This window comes from Podarcis cretensis (assembly GCF_951804945.1).
Source record: "Podarcis cretensis genome assembly, chromosome: 11".
Classification (NCBI taxonomy): domain Eukaryota; kingdom Metazoa; phylum Chordata; class Lepidosauria; order Squamata; family Lacertidae; genus Podarcis; species Podarcis cretensis.
Window position 1 is genome coordinate 35,349,817 of NC_137180.1, and position 15,957 is coordinate 35,365,773.

Below are 15,957 nucleotides of genomic sequence, written 5' to 3' on the forward strand. Positions count from 1 at the left end.
AAGGGATGAGACAAAACATAAAGAATTAAAAGAGACCCAGACACATGCTGGCCTACAAAGGTATGTGAATTAATTAAACATAAGCGGTATAAAACACAGATTTTCTTTGTAGTTTCAGGGGGTAGATCTATAAAGAGAGCTGGATCCAGACTTAGCCATGTTTAGTACAGAGCTACTGAACAGGACCTATGCATAACCTTGTTTGTTTAAAAGGAAGGGAGAAACATGAGAAAATCCTCTTCCACCCAGTATTATATAGAAAAACATCACCACCCCTGCCTTCAAAATGCCTTTTCATCTCTACCCTTGTGGAAGTGACAGAACCACCTTTCCACATGACAGACACAGTTCTGTTAAGGGGTGCATGTGTGAGCTTTTCGGCCCAGTGCCAGATACCTCCATCTTGTTTTTAAATGGCTACAGAAGGACCTAGTGCGGAATTCAACCAAGTTGTGTGCATGGAACAAGGTCCACTCACATAATTGGCTTTCTCCCTCCTCTCTCTTGCTGCAAGCCACCCACTCCCTAAATATGCTCTGGAGGGAGATGGAACCCATAACAAGTTGAGGGGGCACATGAGGCGGAGGAGAGGAGGAGTCCTGTTGATTTTATTCTGTGTACACACACACACACACACACACTAGTGCTACGTTGAATTCTACCTTCTTGTTCTAAGAATGAGTTAGTATGTGGGATACATCAAAATGGAGTTATGGAGGAGATGTACAAAAAACTGCCTCTTGCATGTTACTCAGTCGTGAAATGGAAGTGCTTTGCAAGTAGGAAGTTGTGGAAACTTGTATGTAGGTAGTCGAATATTGCTGACGGCAGCATAATATGAAAGTTCTTATGTGAAGCGCTTTCTTAAACAGAGGTAGCTATTTAGAAATCAGGATAACAAAAGAAACAAACCTATTTCAGAAAGGTAATACTAATATCAGACTAAACAGCCCCTCGCATTGTCAGCTCATGGATTTTAGTATTCAGAACAAGCTGCAGCAGATCAGCTTCTGCCATTGTGATCTATTATTATCACGGTGGCTGGGGTCAGGGGTTCGGCATTGTTGGGCACTTGCCAAGGCTCGCTGCCCAGCAGGGGCCCACTGCCAATCCCGTCAGCCTTCTTGCCCTGCTGTCGCCGCCTGTTTCCTTGCCCTCTCTCAAAGAGCAAGCAGTGAGATGAGCAAGGAGAGGCACTGAGTTCCGCGTGTCATATCCTCTCCCGCTAGGAGCAAGTGCAGGCTGGGCCCAGAGGGAGAAGCAAACAAAGGAGCAGATCAAGGTGGGTGAACTGTGCACATTCAGGGAGGGAGGCCTTGCGGGAATGAATTTCCCAAAGCAACCCTTCTCCCATTCCCTCCCACCTCAAAAAGCAACAACACCCTGCACTGATTGTTGTATTCTGTACTGTCTTCTTATTTATTGTTGGCTATATTTTCAAAATAAAAGAGAAGTTACTTCCAGGTAGGGATAGTATTAACCATGAGATGCAGCCCTGTTAGGCTTAAAGGGTGCTGTGGTAGGATTTATACATTGCATGCTCTGGCATGCGCACCACCAAAAAACTTTTCCCCAATGGGAGAGCACGGCCTGTGCTGGAGCAGCATGCATTTGTGTTCTGAGATGTCTCTGTGCAGTTTACACCTCAACAAAAATAAATGTGCATTATATATAAATACAAATCTCACCTTCAACTCAGCTTGATTGCATATGCTACTATTATAGTGTGTGAGAAGCCTTTTGGCAGCAAGATGCAAAGCCTGAATTGGGTCCCAGAGCCTAGAATCAGGCCCTTTGTGCAAGACAATCTACAGAAGGTCAAGGCATAAAATCTGGTAAACCAAAGTAATTGCCCAGAGGAAGTCATCCTTCATGGACAAAAGAGGTCCAAAAATAAAAACACCACCAACAGTAGTGTTGAAATGCCACAAGGTTTTAGGGCTAGATAACTACTTTACAGTGGACGCTAGTGGTTTCCAGACTAGGATTTAGAAATGGAAATGTTGGTTTAGGTTGTAGAAAAACATATAATTATCTTCAGTGTTCCAACAACTTTCTCATAAACTCTCATGCCCTTAAAGTATTCCTAAAGGACAGAGTTTTACAATTGACAGTTTAATCCGGGACTGGAAAATGCTAGAGGGGCCTTATCTGTATAAAGAAACACCACAACATTTTATGGGGGAAATTAATGGTATAAAAGAATTCAATTGTGTTTAATAGTAGGAAGGAACTGGGAGGGTAAGGCTGAAGGGGAGAAGGAACTCCCTCAACATTTGTCTCGATCGTTGTCTGAGCCTCAGACAGAAGAACCTAAAATCTATGTAACCGTGAGCAACAAGGGCTAGCAAGCATTAGATCAAACCCCCAGTGAGCTCTAGCCCAGACCTCTTTTTGAAGAACATCAGGATGAATGAACAGCACTAATACGCAGATGCTAGCAGCCTGGAGCCAAACTGCAGCACCATTTAGTGGTAGGATTGGTTCTTCCATCTGAATGAGCATGCTTTCCAGAACATTTATCAGACTATTATAGCCACCAACCCTTTTCACTTCCCTCTAGTGAGTTTCAGAGAATTGTCCCTTATGGCTACCGGCTATACAGATTACCAAGGGGAGGAGGGAGGTTGCAGCAGTCGGCCGTGTTAGTAGAGACCCAGCTGCTAGCTAAAGGATGTATATATGCTATGTTGTAAGTGACAGATTATCTCCCTTCATATTAATGCTAGACTTATGTGGTTTTTTTTAAAGGCACATTTAAAATATCAAGCCATGAATGTCCATTTGGATGATCTAATTGGTTCCTACATTTCTCGCTTGAACTCTTGATATTAAGAACAGGAAGATCCTATATTTGCTTTCATTAGGGGCCTGGCTCAAAAATGCTTGCAGGAAGCATCAATTACAGGCAATAAGGCTGAATCATATTATGATGGATCAATTACCTAATTGGTACTGACTGGCTCACTAGACAGCGAGAGAGAGAAGAGGTCAGACAGCAAGATCTGCATCCAGTCACAAAGAATGGAAAATCCTGTATGGGGCCCCAATTATCTCCTAAGTTTCCTGTTCCAAACTGGCAAGTGTATGGGTGAGATAGCGAGTGGTCAGAATCGTGGATAGCAGGACTGCAAGGCTGGATGCAAAAACAGGATGGGCCACAAGGTTCACTGTTAAGGAGCGAGTGTTGCTCCAACACTGGCCTGGAGCAAACAGAAAGGTCCTACAGGGTGAGGTGCACGTGAAGCCAAGAAGCCTAACTGAGAGTTGAAAGGACCACACACGGGCCAGAGCTGGAATGCTTCCTGCAGCCTTGGCTGAAAGGTGAGGTGCAGGTGGTGAGCCCTTTTTCTTCCATGTGACTATCTAGCAGCCACACTTGACAGCCAGCCACCTGTGGTAGTTCATGAATCCTGTAATCTTTGTCACGACATATGCTGCCTTCAGTTTCTTGAAGGAAGGTGGAGCATAAGTGCAAAAAACCCCAACCACAATAGCTAAATAATCTATGCACATACAACTGCCTGCGCAAAGGGTCTGGTACATGCAATTTGGAACTCAAGACATTTAAACATTGCTGCATGCTAGCAAACTGTAATGTCTTGAACTTTACTTGTATTCTTTTTTTTGCAATAATGTTTATTAAGTTTCTTATAAATGTAACACATATTGTAAAAACAAATACAACAGAGAATAAAAAAAGAAAAAAGAAAAACAACATAAAACAAGTACAGCAAATAACAACAAATAAAAAATATAACAACTAACACATAAACAATACAAATTGATTATTTAGTTAAACATCCAACATCCTAAACATGTTGCTTGACTTCCTCTGGTCCCTTCCATCTGAATTTTCCTTGTAACTAAATGTAGCAGTTTTCCAATATCATTATTCCAAAACAATATTCTAATTATAGTCTAATTTATTAACTTTTCTTAATATTCTAAATCTCATTTATTTAATTAAATACTAATTTAATCCTAGGCCTGATTAGTACTTTCAAGTATCTTCTAATTTTTAATATTACAATATTTATTCAGATAGTCTTTAAATTTCTTCCAATCTTCTTGATGTTCCTCTTCTTTCTGGTCGCAGATTCTTCCAGTGAGGTCAGCTAGCTCCATAAATTCCATCATCTTCATCTGCCATTCTTCCACCGTTGGTAATTACTGTGTTTTCCATTTCTTGGCTATTAAAATTCGAGCAGCAGTTGTGGCATACAAAAATAACTTTATATCTTTCTTGGAAATATTTACTTGTATTCTTAAAAAAAATCTAACAGAAACAAATTTAAAGCTTTGGATTCATTTAAATACAACATTTAAACAACACTAAGCAGAGTTCTCCATTGATTTCCCTCTCTACTCCATTACTTAAATGCTCTTTGCCATTAGAAAACTCTTGAGATATTTATACAGCATGTAAAATTAACGTTCTGTACTCGATGAAGTTTGTTGGCTGAATATATAATGTTGTTAAATTTGATCTCTAGAGATTTAGGACATTTTGAAGGGGGGGGGGATGAGTTGAGGAAACCTACAAGTTTCCAGTCAGTGGAGATGCTACACATTTGTCTTAAAAAAAAGAAAAAGAAGAAAAAGAAGTATTTAGAGTATCTGTTTACCAGCAGCTTAAAGCACAGATCTGATAACAGGGATATGCTTTAGACAGCATTGCATAGTATTGCAATTAAAACAGAAGAATATATTTACTGCTAAGAAAACCAGAGTTCAGATGGATGTTCCAACTGTAACAGGAACTGGAAATCTGCTTCTTCAGAATTTCCAAACACTGCATTTTAATGCAAAACACACACCAAACACTATTTGCAAAGGGTACCAGCTCCCCTTGGGAATGGAACAAGTCACAGCCCTGGATGGCCACAAGAGGAATGGCCTGGGAAGACATGAATGATGTCATGTCTAGTATAACTTCTCCCTAGCAGCAGGATTAACATTTGAAAAGGGGAGGAGGGTTTCAAAGAAAGGAAAACAGAACCCACAACGTATTTCCTAACTGGCCTGGGGGGGGGGGGAGTGTGACAAGTCTCTTGCTAGTTGTGACAGACAGGAGCACACAAAGAAAGTAAATGCAAACATACACACACCAGCTGACAAGAGGCTTACAATAGTTGGGGGTGGGGAGCATTGGGGGCCTTACTAAATATATGAGCTAGACAGCTTTGATTAACCAAACAGCAACACCAGAGCACTGTGGGTTATGTTCATGACACCACCTCCAGTTTCATATGCCTCCCAGGTATCACTTTGGGGCACAGTAAAGGTAAAGGTAAAGGTAAAGGGACGCCTGACCATTAGGTCCAGTCGTGGCCGACTGCGGGGTTGCGGAGCTCATCTCACTTTCCGGGCCGAGGGAGCCGGCGTACAGCTTCCGGGTCATGTAGCCAGCATGACTAAGCCGCTTCTGGTGAACCAGAGCAGTGCACAGAAACGCCGTTTACCTTCCCGCCGGAGCAGTACCTATTTATCTACTTGCACTTTGATGTGCTTTCGAACTGCTAGGTTGGCAGGAGCTGGGACCGAGCATCGGGAGCTCACCCTGTCACGGGGATTTGAACCGCTGACCTTCTGATCAGCAAGTCCTAGGCTCTGTGGTTTAACCCACAGCGCCACCCTGTGGTTTAACCCACAGCGTTCCTTGAGGCACAGTAGGGCAGGAATAGAACAGATACAGAAAGAAAGAACTGCCCCTACTAAGAAGATGTGGAGTTTTCAGGTCCATGCCTTTTCCAACAGGAGCCCTTAAATCTTACCATTAACAACTGTATCAGCCCAAGATACCAGTCCATAGTGAGCAACAATTCCTACTGGGTATGTCAGTTTCTAGACCCAACAAGTAGCTTTCACTCATATTCCCCTGTCACAACGTAGGTAGCCAAGGAGCAACTGGTGAGATTTGTAGCTTCAAAAGTTATACAAACATAAAATCATGGTTCATTTGAATAATGAATGGCTGCTGTAGAATCATAAATGTAGGACATATTGCCAAATTTCTAGACAACTCTATAGCCATTTTGAATGTTCCCTATCCTGCCCTCACTGTGGGTGTGGAAACATGTGAATTCTGAAACATGGTAGGAAAACCTTCAAGAAAAAATATTCTTCAGTACTGTATCATAAACTTCCTACAAAATTCATTTGTTCCCTTACTAAGATTATATTGCAAAAAGATAGGCTGACAACTGCTTTGTCCTTATCTACAAAGACAAAATTTTGGGGACTCATTTTGTTCCTCATATTCTTAAGCCTGGGGATTCTTTCTGATTTAGGATTCAAGCTGAAATGGAAGATTTCAGGGCCTTTTAAAGAGATGTTTCTACAGTTGCTTGCTCTCTCTTTTTGTTCCTTCCCCCTTTTCTCTTTATGTTGCCTGCAGACAGAGTTCATCTGGTTTTGTCTTTCTATGGCACCATTTCAGATGCTGGACAGATAAATATTATTTTTCTTTAAGCAGAGAGAACAGTTTTGTTTGCCAATAACTTAGCATGAAATTAAACCAGTCTTGTTACTCTGGTACATTATAATAATTGGCTCTAGATAACCAGTCACAGCCATTGCCAAGGTAATGGCAACCAGAAAAACAGTCTTCTTCCTGTGATAAATAAAGGCTGAACAGCCATCCCTCTCTCTCCCTCCTGTTTAGCCTGGGCTAGGGAAGAGATACTGGATTATTCTGTAAAGGAAGGATAATAGATGATAGAAGCAGCAGGATCTGGCCTGGGTGGGGCAAATGCCACTGGCAAATAGTGGGCAGCAATGGTCCCTTCCAACTCTGCAGTTGTTGAGGTGATTAACTGCCTAGAAATTCACTCTGGGATGATTATGCCTGTTGATTATTTGGGAAGAGTGGCCTGAAAGGCAAACTGTTACTCCGAATATCAAAGCACCAAAATGTGTTTTTAAACAACTTCAGGTGGATTCAGACAAACAACTGAGGTAATGAGATGGTGACTAGCCACCAAAGGCATGGATCACTCATGTGAATATGTGACTCATCACTGTCAAATAGCTATGGTGTAGAATTCAAAGAACTCTGGGTAACCTCACCTTTTGGTTGCTGCGGCAGACGCCCCTTTGTGACTTTCTGCCTTTCTGAATCAATCGTCAATTGGTTTCATTTGGGCTGTTTCCAGCACAAATGACTGAAGGATTGGGATGATCACTTCTCTTGTTGAGTAGCTCCATCAATAGTAATAAACACCAGCATAAGTAGAGAGATTGAGCTGTACTCACGGCAGAGCCAAGTTTGGGTACTGTAGGTTACCGTGCTCAGATGACTGTTGGTAGCAGTGTGTGCACGACCGTGTGTAAGGCTCCCTAAGGACCCAACACTCCATTCAAGAAGGGTCTGGTTCCTTTTTGTCCATTTTAGTTCCCTATGACCTGGATGAAAACTCAAAAAATGGCATAGTAGATGCTTTTAAAAATATGTATTATTATTATTATTATTATTATTATTATTATTATTATTATTATTATCATTCAACTGAAGGAATTGTTAGTATATCTCTGCTCATAAATCTTGATAACAGGATATAACTAGGCTGTGCAATATGTCCAAGGACCAGAGGAAGACTGGGGGTGGGGGTGGAATGTGTAATCTATTTATCACAGTTCCTGCGCAAACCTTACTGAAAGGAAAGAGAGCTGTGTGGAGCAGTGCTTGGTGCATTGCATCTTAAGACTACAGGAAGCCAGCTATGATAATCGAAAGAATACCCAATGAGTTAAATGAAGAGGGGACCCTCTGGCACTTCTTGTGTACTGAATGGAAAGACCATGAGGTTTCCCTGTGGCTTTCTGCTATCTTTATTCCTCCACGTTCCTTATCACCTATTCTTTCAAAAGGAAAGATCCCTAAAGAGCCCCTCTGTAACTCTGGCCTTCTGTTCTTTAATATTTATGCAAAGAAATCAATCCGACAGATCCTCAGAGCCACTGAACTGGAAGGCATTTCCAAACTCTCCCTCTCAAGCAGCGGAGGATGACTAAATCATACTCACCCCAGGATTACGCTGAAATTTCTCCAAATAAGATAGAGAAAGCTCCATGTAAGAAACACTGTCACAGCCTGTGAATTCTTCAGAAGGCCACATTTCATTGATCAGCTGCCATCAGCTGTCAAGGCTTCACTCTCAAGCAGCAGCCAGGACTCTAGCACAAAAGAAAAGCCCACTGGATGAAGAGAACCAGTGGAGCAAGTCACAGCCCCTTGAAGTCAGAGACCTCTGAACTGAGAACTCCCCTACGACAGATTCTTTCTACACCCTCAGACTCCTCAGTGCCTGCGCCCCATCCCAGCAGGCACAAGGAAGGCACTGACTGAAAGGTGACAGAGTGCTAGGCTCTTTTTTTAAGGCCGTCCATTGTTGGCAACGAAGCAGAGTCTGGGAGGAGTAGCCTGGGTCAAGAGGGATAACACGTCTCCCTTGATCTCCAGACTTGTCTGAGCAAGTTGACTGCTTAGAACTAGCCAAGGTCCTGTAACTCAAGCCTGACTATGCAACGCTGGGACGTTACACCAAAACTTAAGTGCAAAGAGTATGAAGGCAATAGCGGGTCTGGAAGGCCACAGCCCCAGCTTTTTCCAGCTCTTGGAGCAGATGAGAGAGGCAGAATGTGCTACCTGCCAGAGGGTCATAAAAAGGGGACTAGAATCTCTGTTTCAACTCTGTAAGAGGAATGGAGGATCTGATATATACCAGTGATTGAGAGTTTGGAGCCACAGCCAATAATTCACTGAGATTACTTAAAGAGGAACAAGAGGATATAATTTGTGTATACAGTGGTACCTCGGGTTACAGACGCTTCAGGTTACAGACTCTGCTAACCCAGAAATAATACCTCGGGTTAAGAACTTTGCTTCAGGATGAGAACAGAAATCGCATGGCGGCGGCAGTGGGTGGCCCCATTAGCTAAAGTGGTACCTCAGGTTAAGAACTGTTTCAGGTTAAGAGCGGACCTCCAGAACAAATTAAGTTCTTAACCCGAGGTACCACTGTATGCCCTTAAAAGCAGAAGAAACAACACAAGGATCTTAAAATTTTTGTTGGGTGCTACTACGTTTCAAGGACGGGGACGCAGGTGGCGCTGTGGGTTAAAGCCTCAGCGCCTAGGGCTTGCCCATCGAAAGGTCGGCGGTTCGAATCCCTGCGGCGGGGTGCGCTCCTGCTGCTCGGTCCCAGCGCCTGCCAACCTAGCAGTTCGAAAGCACCTCCGGGTGCAAGTAGATAAATAGGGACCGCTTACCAGCGGGAAGGTAAACGGCGTTTCCGTGTGCGGCTCTGGCTCGCCAGAGCAGCGATGTCACGCTGGCCACATGACCCGGAAGTGTTTCCGGACAGCGCTGGCCCCTGGCCTCTTGAGTGAGATGGGCGCACAACCCCAGAGTCTGTCAAGACTGGCCCGTACGGGCAGGGGTACCTTTACCTTTACCTTACTACGTTTCAAACTGCTGTATTGACATGCTCATATTTGTACAGCAATCCAGAAACCCAGCTGCACTGTAACTACATACAAATTCAATGCTACACCCAAAATTTCATGCATGCAACAGCTGATTACGTTCATGCTTCTAAAATAGAAACTGTAGAGAGAAAAAGCTGTCTTTCTCTAAATGTAAAAAGGAAAAAGGGGAAAGGGTGAGAGAGCAGTATTTACTTCCTTCCTTCCTTCCTTCCTTCCTTCCTCCCTCTCACTCACTCACTCACTCACTCATTTAGTATACTGCCTTCCATCCATGGATCTCAGGGCGGTTCACATCATTCATATCCAGGACAAAGAAAACTGGAATTAGCAGGAATTAATGCAGTGGAGGCTGGTCCACTTGGGACAGGCATGTCCAAAGACCATTTCAGGGGCTTAATCTGGGCCGCTGGTCGGTTTAATTCAGCCCCTGTGGCAGTTTATTTTATGGGTAAAATCCTTTAAAAAAGGTCAACAACTTTGGTTGGTCCTCACAGCCCTTCACTTCATCAAATCGGGCCCTCTTTTGAAAAAAGTTTGGACACCACTGATTTGGGCCACTGGGGCATTTCCTCTGCCCTCAGCCAACCCCTGCGTCTTACTTATAACAAGCCCAGGGGGTAGCACTGCCTGTCAGCTTCTTCCTCCTTAGCCTCATTGTTGCTCAAGAAGAACTCAGCAGGGAGGAGGATGGGTAAAAAACTATAATTAGTTGGCTCTGCCCATCAATGGCTCTGCCTCCACTTTATGTTGGTCTCTCCACCTTATGCCCTACTGGTTCAAACAAGCACCAGGCACCACTGAGGTTGTGACAAATTATGGAGTCCCTAGCTTAAGAATTTACTTTATTTCTAAGTTCTAAAATGAAGTAGCCCAAGTCAAAGGTTGTTTTAAGATGGGGTTGCCCTATTTCAGAATTTCTCAACCTTGTGTCCCCAGCTGTTGCTGGACTACAATTCCCATCATCCCTAGCTAGCAAGACCAGTAGTCAAGAGTGATGGGAGATGTAGGTCCAACAACAGCTGGGGACCCAAGGTTGAGAAACACGGCCATATTTCAAACAGTGAAAATCCAGACAAAGATGAGCTGTTTTCAGTTTTGCCCAAAGTTGTTGAGCCCAGACACTACTGCCAACTGCAGTATTCCAGATACGTCCGGATGATGTATGGCAACCCTATTGGAACCACGTTCCATATCATACATACAGTATACATACACTGTGCATGAAGTATACTTGCTCGCCTCTGAAGCAGCCAAATGTGCCTATTTTACCATGTTGCCTATGCACCAGGGAGCTGTTTCCAAGTTCTTGCTCAAGGTAAATCAGATCCATGTGTCTTAGTGAAATGCAGTGGCATACATTGCATGTATGCGTTCCAAAAATCTGCATGTGAGCATTTATTTTCCTAAACAGATTTCCTGCCCTACCTCCATCCTGGTTTACTTCAGATTTTAACATAATTTCAGAGGAAACCAGACAGAAAACAAATGCTTCAGTTGCTGATGAAGCTTTCAAACTGCCAGAAATAAGCTGATCTACTGGAATGAATCCAAAGCCACTTCACTTTGTAAATGTAAGTCATAGCTCTCTGTGTTAAAGCTTTAGCTTTAAAAAAAATGCCACGTTCTCTCTTCCCAGGCATATTTTTAGGTACAAAGCTTAATAATCAAATAGATTCCAGGCAGGCTTAGTATAGAAACTAGAGGGCTTGGGAGGACATCACCAGGAAATCTCCTTTGTCTGCCATTTCAAGCTGTAAGCAGTGGAAGAAATCCTCTGCATTATAAAATAAAAAAATAAAAAAGGGCCAGGGGCATTGATCACGTCTCACTGTCAAAAGAAAACTGCCCCACAAAACCCTTTGCTTCTTGAAAGTTGGCTTTTCATCATCCATGAGTAAAAGAAGCTTTCCTTTTATCTCCTGGCCTATGTCAACCTTGCATCATTTATATGTATGCATGCACATGCCCCCTCCCCCTTTTCAAATCCTTGTACAACCTATTCAGTGCACAAGTTCTTATAGGAACAGTGCACACTTTAACCCTACATCCCAGGGAGTAAAAGAAGGGATTCCCTCCCAACCCAGCTTTGTAAAAATTAAAATTTCCAATGGCATTAAGGAAACATTTCCTCTGTGCAATGTGTCACAAATCTATTTAACAGCTACAGCAATTACTATTATTATTTAAACCTTTTACACAGCTACTGAAATCAAGGGGGAAGGAGAGAATTTCAAAGCAAATGAGGACAAAGAAGTAGCTTTCTTCTTTGCCCGCTTCCCCACTGAACTAGGCCTGTTATTTACATTTTCCAGTAAATAAACTATGAAAATGCAATCATTATTCATCCACTCTTTAAAGAAAGGCTATCAGACCTGCAGAGGGGTTTTTTCAGCAAAGAATTTAAAGAGATAACATTAATTTTAAATATTTTGTTATAACCACTAATATGGAACATAAAGGCTATTTTTTAAAAACAACAACAACACCAACCTAATCTACTGAGCATCCAAAGGAAATTTCCTTCAAAATTATGAAATTTATCCCAATAAATCTGCATATAGGATAGGTTTACTATCCGCTTAATTATATGGATCTCAATTTGGGCAATCGCTGAATGATTTGGTCCAAATTAAACACATGCTTGAATTTGGCTGTATCTTGCTCGATAAATGCATCTAACATTGTACAACAATCCATACAGAATTATAGAATTGAAAGCTATTTCAAGGGTCATCTAGTCCAACCAAATCATCTAACCAATGACCGGCACAGTCAGCTTAGACATCACTTCTCATATGCGGGGTGGGGGGAGAGAAAGGTGAGTTGTGGTATAAATGCCTAAAACTCCAAGGTTCAAGACACACATTCTTTAGAGACTGCCTCATTCCGTTGCACGGTCGTAACTGTACCATTTATGCACCAAGCTCAATGCAACAGCATTATCAGCTGCTGGCCACAGTTGTGGAATTACCTTGCCTCCAATAGGTCTGCCCAAGCCCACTCCCAAGAATCCATCAGGAATCTGGAATATTGTAACTACTAGCTTCATGGCCTGAGCCTCAGCACTAGCCTAGCTGAAACTAGCCAATCAGAAACTCTTCAGGCACAGGATTATGATATGTTGCCTCTGGAATAAAACACAGATGCATCAGACCAGATGTGCTCATGCACAGGATTTCTCTATGCAGATGTCAACTCCAGTTCAGTACTGTGCAAGATGCTGGCAGCTAGGACCAGATGCACAGTCCCACTACTATGCACGAATAACACCTGAATAAGATTTATGTCAAAATCAAACCCTTGACTGTAGCATCTAACCCGGTACAAAAACACAAGCACCAGTTAGGCGCAGTTTTCCATTTTCTTTACATCTTAGGTTTATTACATGTATGATGTAAGAGAGTTTTGCTTGTTTGTTTAAAACCCCTAAACATAGCTTTGGAATCTTCTTTAAAAATAAAAAAATAAAAATCCTCAAAGGATAGGAAAGAAGAAGAAAGATCAATGTTTCTCTTTTGTTGTCATCACTGTTCAGTGATGTTTGCCTAAAGAACAAACATTTTAAGAACTAGTTTCCCTGAGGTTCTGCTCTCCTGTAATCCCCCGCCCATTCCTCCTCTCCTTCTGTAGGAAAAAAAGAATATGCTTTTTCATGTATAAATAAAGATCGGATACTGTTTTCACTGTAAAGCTACAAACTCTTTGAAATACTTAAGAAACCAAACTGGGAAATGCCTTTCTTTTTTTTTAAAAAAAAAAAATCTACTCACAATAAAGAAAACAGTCATTAAGGATTTCTTCCTCTTAAAAATTACTTTTGGGCTTCACCCAGTTGAAAATGACTGGATTTGAATACAAATTCCTTTAATAATCTAGTGTTAGAGCACACACTCTGATAGGCCCCTGAAAACACTGGAGGATGATGGAGTGAGCTGTTACTATAGCAACCTGAAAAGAGATTCTCTGGTGCTTTCCATAGTCCCAGCACAACTACAATAAAGTCTAATTTACAGCCAGACATTTGCTTGAGTAATATTTTCCCCTGTTGCTTATGTCATTTATATTATTATTTTTTAATGAGCCATTCAAAACATTTAACTTCTTACTTTGGAAACATTATCCAAACATCAGCAAGTCTGTAATGCACCAGATAAAACTCATACAAGTACTGTTTTTTTCAATAATGCTTAAAAGGTCAGGTTTACTAGTTAGCTGCATTCCTTCCTCAGTGAAAATTATACAGAGCCATAACCGCAAACAGGATAGAAACGGTATTTCGATTTCTCCCCTTGACCCACTGTAGATGTATGTAGTTAACCAATTCCTCACTATAATAAGGACACATTGTTGTGGCAGCTATCAACTCTGAATGGGGGCACAGAGCACAATTAGAGAGGAAGATATATCTGTTCAAGAGCAGGCAGCAAACAAGTCTACACTACTAACTAATCACATACTTAAGCTGCGAACACTTCATGCAGTGTCAAATAGGGCACATCTTCAATGTTTAAACAAGGCCTCTGAAAAATGCCTGTATTTTTTAGCGACATGAGAGCTTGAAATCCTTAACTGTTTCTGTAATTACCAGAAGAGAGCAAATAATGTAAGGGTAGGAAGCCTTCAGAGATATGTTTTCCATATCTCTGGAAAATGTTTCCCATAACAACACAACAAGTAGACATTGTTTGTGTGAATGAACAGGGTAGCACATCCTAGACCTCACAGTTATTTTTCATGTTTTGAGCTGAACCGAGATGTAATCTTCAAATTCTAGTTGTGCGCTGTTGCTGTTTTAATGAGAATGGCAATCTTAAAACTGTTTGGAAAATCCCAAACCCTAAAGTAAAAGGCTAATAAAAGTTCATTAGTAGTACTAGTAGTCTTTGTTGTTCCATTACTTTTTGGATCGATAATTTTCAAAGGCTGTCTGTGGCAGACTAGAGTTGGAGCCCAAAATCTTTGAGTGGCAAAGGCTCAGTAGATTATAAACAACACAGGACCTGTGTTGTTATTAAATCTTTCTACAGCACCTGGAAAGCTTAATTTAAAAACTTGGTGACTGAATTTAAATTTGGTATGATATAATATGAAAGGAACACACATCGCATGGCTCTGCTGTTAGTCCAAAAATGTTCATTTGCAACTACTTTATTTTTGCTTAAGCTATGCTAGTGTGGTATCTTTTTGCACCCTCTGCCCCTCATTACTTCTGTACAAGGCAGCTGCTGCTATACTCATTCATTCCTACCCACTTAATCTCCTAATTCTTCACTATGACAACCATATTCCACTGTGTGCGCCTGCCCCCAGCACTGCACCAATCGAAAATGCCAGAAATATAATGGATGAGATGAAATGTCAAGAAAAACAAATGGAGGCCTTGTATTAAAAACAAATCAAGTCTCGCTTCTTTTTACATTCAAACACAGGTTAGGAACACATGGATCTGATGTTTGAGGCTTCGCACCCAGGGGAACACGGGTGTGCAGGGCATACCAACAATGCCTTACTCCTGGGAAACAGTCATGAATATGTTACCAAAATCAGCCTCTCTGATTAATGATGCACCCAAGATGTCTACCTTCAAGCTGTGCTGCAGCTCATGACTGTGAAGTCACATGCCAGGCTTATCATGAATACGTAATTAATTTTAAAAGCCTTATTGTATTGAACAATATTACACTGCCTCGATTATACCCAGGAGGTAATGGGGCTCTAACAATAAATTGTTGTACAATTAGCTCCATCTGCCTCCTTTGGTTATTAGCACTGGTGACACCTTTCTTCCTATGATTCAGGATTAGATGCCAGGGAGCTCTTTACCAGGAGAATGAAGAAAGCAGAGCCAGCCTCTGTGTGTGTGTGTGTGTGTGTGTGTGTGAGAGAGAGAGAGAGAGAGAGAGAGAGGTGTGCAAATGAGAAAGATGGTGAGCACAGGTGACTATATTTTAAGTGAGCACATGCGCCAGAGAGGTGTGCTGGGCATTTGTGAAACGCTGCTGATAGGAAAGTACCCTGGGAGGTGAGGGGAAGCTCTCATTAAATTTCTGATAACCAGCTGCTATTGGATGATCCCTCAAGAGATCAGAGTCTTACAGCAGCGTGGAATAGATAAGGGAGCTGGCCTAAATCAACTTAATCAATGAATCAGTGGCCTCAGCCAGCTCTGCTATTATGCAGAGTAGGACAGCCGCCTCGGGCAGCTGACTGTAGGTACCATGAAAGGGCTGCAAATTGCTAAAACATTTAATTTATTATTATCATTGTTGAATCTCTACTGCCAGCGATGAGGACAGATGCTTGTGGGATTTCCTGTCTCAGGTGCCAAAAGAGTATGACCAGCTTTGGATATTATGCATCGTACCATAGGCAGCAAAGTCTTGGGCCAGCCCTGACTAGGGGCAATTGGTACTCTTTTCCTTCACTTGGAGTGAGCGTTTTGAGGACTGGAATACTTACCGTATT

General features: G+C 42.0%; 1 protein-coding gene and 1 long non-coding RNA gene across 2 annotated transcripts in view; one reads left to right on the forward strand and one right to left on the reverse strand.

Annotated features, from left to right (window-relative positions):
• MRPS27 (mitochondrial ribosomal protein S27) overlaps nt 1–15,957 on the reverse strand; it is a 56,348-nt gene that overhangs the window by 19,662 nt on the left and 20,729 nt on the right. The gene's annotated exons all lie outside the window — the stretch shown is intronic.
• Nucleotides 10–15,355, forward strand: LOC307226926. Its single transcript, XR_013843706.1, has 3 exons — nt 10–1,282; nt 10,904–11,063; nt 14,922–15,355. It is a non-coding gene; the product is annotated as an uncharacterized lncRNA (long non-coding RNA).